The 5,996-nt window shown below is 42.3% G+C and overlaps 1 non-coding gene across 1 annotated transcript; it reads left to right on the top strand.

Annotated features, from left to right (window-relative positions):
- Positions 1-1,676: 1,676 nt before the first annotated feature.
- Positions 1,677-1,781, top strand: LOC115517357. Its single transcript, XR_003969819.1, has one exon. It is a non-coding gene; the product is annotated as a U6 spliceosomal RNA (small nuclear RNA).
- Positions 1,782-5,996: the final 4,215 nt, after the last annotated feature.

Raw genomic sequence — 5,996 nt, forward strand, 5'->3', positions numbered from 1 at the left:
ATGGAAACTGATTCACAAAGAAATTAAGTGACCTGTCCAAGATCATAAATAAAAGTAGAAGACAAGATTTGAATTCAGATATCTCAAGATTCCAAAGCTCAAATGAGCTTTGAGTGCATAGGTCTGCACCTATCCACCTCTCCCTGCTTATCTTCCTCTCTCCTGGCTCACGTCCTCCAGCTTCAGTTACTCCAACAGGACAAATTCTTTCCTTCACCACCACAACTAACCTGCCTTTACTTTAGCTTAGGAAACTCTTGTGCCCACTCTACCTTGCTGGCACTTCCTCATCTTTCAGTTCTCAGCATAAAGAATCACTTCCTCGGGTGGGGCTCCTGGGTGGTGCAATCAGTTAAGCATCTGACTCCTGATCTCAGCTCAGGTCACGATCTCGTGGTTTGTGGGTTCGGAGCCCATGTCCAGCTCTTTGCTGGTGGTGGGGCGCCTGTTTGGGATTCTGTCTCTCCTTCTCTATGCTCCTCCCCCACTGTGCTCGCTCTCTCGCTCTCTCAAAATAAATAAACTTAAAAAAAAAATTTTTTTTAAAGAACCACTTCCTCAGAAAGTGGCACCCCAATCCCAAAAGTGATCCTCTGGTATATGTCTTCATAGCACTCAAGTCTTTTCAAGTTCATCCATCATGTTTTATAATCACACACGTGATGCTACCTTCCCCAATAACCTGCAAGCTTCAGCAGCACAGAGACCACAGCTGTTTGCTCTTTATGCTCTACCCAGGAACTAGCACACTGCCCAACACACAACATGCAGTCAATAAATATTTCTGAGTGAAAGTGAGACACGGGAACACTCTCAAATTATCCATTATCTAAGATGACCCCAATCCTAATCTTTCCAGTATGGGTTAAGTTAGCCAAGAGCATTTAGAATTTATGGTGGTAGGAGACTTCTACAGGCCATTGCTGGTGCACCACAATGGGATATTAACAATGCGAAAAGAGACTATTACCCACTTTATCAAAAACGCACCTATCAAAATACACAGCAGAAAGCTACGGAAACCTAATGTTCCTGAAGCCCATCACCATGCTGAGAAATCAGCCCTGTCCTGGGGATTGACAGTCACTCCCTTGACCAAGAAGCCAGGCTTTTCCACATTATTGTCACAGGCGGGGTCATAGCGTGTCTGTTCTCGGTTACCACCAGACAGTCTGATTAAACTGTGTCAAGTCTCATTACCAGCTCTTCAACATTAATTACTACCAACACATCCAGGCTTAACTCTTTTTGGGTTTTATACTTAAAGGCACAGCCTGACCCCCTAATGATGTTCCTAATTTTTATTCTGGGCTTCACTTACAACATAATCGGCTTAGGTAACTTCCTGTGAGTGAAAAGGTAATGCATCCTAGTTAAACGAGGATTGAAGAGCCAGTCGAACGAAATACCTCAGTTTTCATTCAGTCCTATTACCAGTTCTGTAATGCACTTGGAGGCCACATAATTTTGACCTCCCCCAACTTAATTATCTTAACTTACCCATCTGTAAAATTATAATCATCACTCTGACAGACTTATAGTTAGTCAGGGCTTCTAAGATTCTCAGAGACCTCAGGGTGATGGACCCTTGCTCTAATTCTGCAGCTCTAAGGCCAGAAAGGTCTCAGACCGGACTGCGCTAGCCTAGGGAGAATAAATGTGTCAAAGAGGGTGTGGTGCTCCCTTAAGCAGCACATATACTAAAACCGGAATAATTCAGAGATTAGCACAGCCCCTATGCAAAGATGACATGCAAATTTGCAAAAATGTTCCATATTTTTAAAACTAGAAAGAAAAAAGAAGACGGTATGTTGATGCTTATTTTATACCAGTCTCTATGGTCAATTTTTGTAACACTGAGATTGATGATCTGATCATAAAGATCCAGCTGGGTTTGGGTGGGTGAGGGTATTGGTTCTGCCTATTCCCCCCAGTGACACTTCCTACACGTCCCAATGTGCACCTCAGCCATTCAGCCTTAATTATAGGCAATGATAGTGAAGCCCTCTCTGGAAGAGCCAGAGGCTTACACAGTATGTCTATGATGGAGAACAGTGTTGATCTTTTCACTGTGAATCACTTTCTTCTATCTGCATTAGTTAGATAAAGACACCTTGACTTATTTCCTAGGGAGTATCTTTGTCTGGTCTCCACATCAGTCAGCACCTACTGTTGATACTTGTCAAATAGTGGTAACATAGAGTCAAATATGCTTTGTAAATATTTAAAATATTTCACAAATATAAGTGGTTTCTGCCACCCTCTACAAAGCTGAATTTTATCTTTAATTTCTTCCCTATAATGAATAGATACAATATGGTATGTGCAATAGGCTCAAATTCAGACTTTCCGGTTGCTTATAGGTTTTGTGTCTTTAGAGAAGTCACACTCTCTCAGCACCCAAGTATCTTCATCTGAAAAGTGGAAATTGAATAATAGTATTATCTATCTCATAAGGTTGTCCTGAAGGCAAAATATATATGGGAAATAGGTAGTGCTGTGTTAGTCCCTTTAAGGTGCTAATATTTGATATTTGTTTATGTTTACTTATTTTTAAGAGACAGAGACAGTGTGAGTGGGGGAGGGGCAGAGAGAGGGAGACACAGAATCTGAAGTAGGCTCCAGGCTCCCAGCGATCAGCACAGAGCCTGATGCGGGGTTCGAACCCACAAACCACGAGATCATGACCTGAGCCAAAGTTGGACATTTAATCGACTGAGCCACCCAGGTGCCCCTGAAGGTGCTAATATTTAAACGTGAAATCAGTAACCCAAAGTTTGAAAGAAGTAAATGAATTTAAAAGCTCTGTATCAGAATATTTTATGCTGAAAATAACACAGAATTGAATTCAAACTGGCTTAAATAATAATGGGAATTCATTGGCACCTGTAACAAAAATTCCAGAGGAAAAGTAAGCCTCAGGCATTGTTCACATAAGATCTGGCTAGACTTTCTGCAGCTTTCCTGGCTCTGCCTTACTCCCTATGTTGCCTCTTCTTCTGGCTGGCTTCTCCCACTGTTGAAAGATGCTTGCAAGCAGCTACCAGGGCAACACAGTTTCTCCTTAACATCCAGGGAAGAGACAACATGACATCTCACAATGAACAAGAGTCCCAGCTTTGGAGAGCCTCAAACTAGCCATTGTAGACAGGTGAATGCCATGCACTGATGTGTAAAACTGGGGAGACTCATTAGCAAGGTGTTATACATGGGGAAAGGTGATAGGAACATCACACAGACAACCACAATGTCCATTATAGTAACACAATAAATCCTTAGTGAGTAGCAATGCATTGCAAAATTGTTGTTGTTGTTAAGGAAATAAAATACCTATGAAGAAATGTTGAATTCTGAGGTTTCTAGGATCCCAGATGGCAGGGAGTAGGAGTGAGGAAGGAGCTAACAAGGACTCTGCACAACAGAAATCTCAAAGTGTGAGCCTGCTCAGGAGGAAGTCTACTGTCCCTTAGGGGCAACCAGAGAGGAGCACCACTGGCTTCAAGGCTGCTCTGAAGCCCCCAGAAGTGAGAATCGTGGCACAGTCCTTCCCTCCAACTCCTACAGATCTGAAATCAACTGGAGAAGCACTGAAAGTTCCACTTCTTACTTCTCCACAGGAAATCCACAAACACTCCATCTACCACTGGAAAGGTGAAAACATCAACACAAACTCCATCTCTGTTTAGAAAAACAGTAAAAGCCCCAGGACAAATCTCTTAAGATGATTTCCTTTTGCCTAAATAAAGCATTTGATTGCATCTTGGGACTCATTTGATTGTAAGGAATTGAAATCCCCTCAAATACTTAAGAAAAAGGGAATTCATAGAATGAATACCACATATCTCCCAGCCAGGAAGTACAACTGGCCTCAAAAGGGAATAGGGGCATGTGGCTGGCCCAGTGGGTGGAGCATGCGACTCTTGATCTCAGGTCTGTGGGTTTGAGCCCCACATTGGGTGTAGAGATTACTTTAAAATAAAAATTTTTAAAAAAGGGAATGATCACTTGACCAGAAGTAAACGCCCATTTAATTTACTCTTCTCTTTGTCATGACCAACTTTCCTAGCTTAACTTGTCCATGGGTCAACCTTGGCTTCATATATTCCTTATTCAAGAGCCACTGCTACAATGCTAAGTGGTTTCTATAAGCCAGTTTCAAATTTCTTGGAGAAAGAGCCCACTGTTAATCTAGGTTCAGATGTCTGTCCTTGGTCAATCAGCGGAGTCATCTGGGAAGGTCTGCTGCCCATGAAGGAAGGGTTTTATCAGTGGGCTTTGAGAAGGGGAGTGAGAAAGAAGGTCAAAATGACCAATATGCATATAGTGGACATGTCAGTCTTCTCCTCTTCTATCAAAGTACAGTCAGTGTTACATGATTTCATAAAAACATCAGAAACCAGTAGAGGAACACAGAATTAGTCTAGATAAGCAGTCTCTCAGCTTGGCCCCATTCTATCTTTGTATGTATTCTTTACACAGCGTAATTTCTTAGTGCTGCATTTTTTTCACCTGCCAAATAAGGATAATGATACTTGTCCTTATAACTCATAGGATTATAGAAAGGGTAAAGAAATAATAGATATGAAATTACTTTAAAGCATTACAATGATGTTATTTATACTCTGAACACTATAAAGCGTGTCTTTTAATTTCAACTCAAATCACCCTGTTTCTAAGGAAATACAAGTTCAAGGATTGTTTTGTCAAATCAGCCATTTGGGGTTAATCCCCCTAGGTAGTAGATACACATCTTATGTCTTCCAATTAACTGCATAATGGAGTGTGTTATAGTTACACTGTTACACAGTACACATACTTAGCAGATACACGGGAGGAGAGGAGATGAAAGACAGAAAAGTAGAAACAAACAAAAACAAAAAATAACAACAAAGTAAAAACAATAAAGAAAGCTCACCCCTAAAAACCAAAAATAGATACAGTAATAACAGTCTGCAGTGATATTGTTCCTTGTCCACTAAAAACAAAAACAAGAAATAGGGGGCACCTGGGTGGTTCAGTTGGCTATGATGCCAAATCTTGATTTCGGCTCAGGTCATGAGTTCAGGCCCCACATCAGGCCCTACGCTCACAGCAAGGAACCTGCTTTGGATCCTCTGTCTCCTTTTCTCTGCCCCTCCCCCACCCACGCTCACTCTCACTCTCTCAAAAATAAACAAACAAATAAAAAGACAAAATAGGCTGCAAATGAGGAATTTAGATTCAATATGAGAGGAATTCCCAGGAATGAGGACTTACTCCCTCCTACGCAGCGGATGATGTATCCTTTGACTGCAGAATTTCGTTGCGTTCATCTTTGTTTCCCTAGCAGCCATGGCACCTGCCACTGTAGGCACTCAGTCCATATTTTTGATGACATGACAGTTCAGAGATTGAGAAGGGCAGCAACAGACACCCAGCCATTCTTGTCTCTTGTCTCTGTGATCTTGATTCAGCAAACAATCCATTTATTTTTTTTTTAATATTTTCTCTTGTTTTTTCTTTTTTTTCAACGTTTATTTATTTTTGGGACAGAGAGAGACAGAGCATGAACGGGGGAGGGGCAGAGAGAGAGGGAGACACAGAATCGGAAGCAGGCTCCAGGCTCCGAGCCATCAGCCCAGAGCCCGACACGGGGCTCGAACTCACGGACCGCGAGATCGTGACCTGGCTGAAGTCGGACGCTTAACCGACTGCGCCACCCAGGCGCCCCAACAAACAATCCATTTATAGACACAATTAATAAGACAACTGAAGCAAAGTACACCCTAAGTGGCTATGATATTAAGGAATTAATAATTTTTTAGGTATGACAATACTAATGTGGTTGTATTTAAAAAGCGAGTCCTGGGGCGCCTGGGTGGCTCAGTCGGTTAAGCGTCCGACATCAGCTCAGGTCACGATCTCGTGGTCCCTGAGTTCAAGCCCCGCATCGGGCTCTGGGCTAATGGCTCAGAGCCTGAAGCCTGCTTCCGATTCTGTGTCTCCCTCTCTCTCTG

Source organism: Lynx canadensis, chromosome B3 (genome assembly GCF_007474595.2).
Source record: "Lynx canadensis isolate LIC74 chromosome B3, mLynCan4.pri.v2, whole genome shotgun sequence".
NCBI lineage: Eukaryota > Metazoa > Chordata > Mammalia > Carnivora > Felidae > Lynx > Lynx canadensis.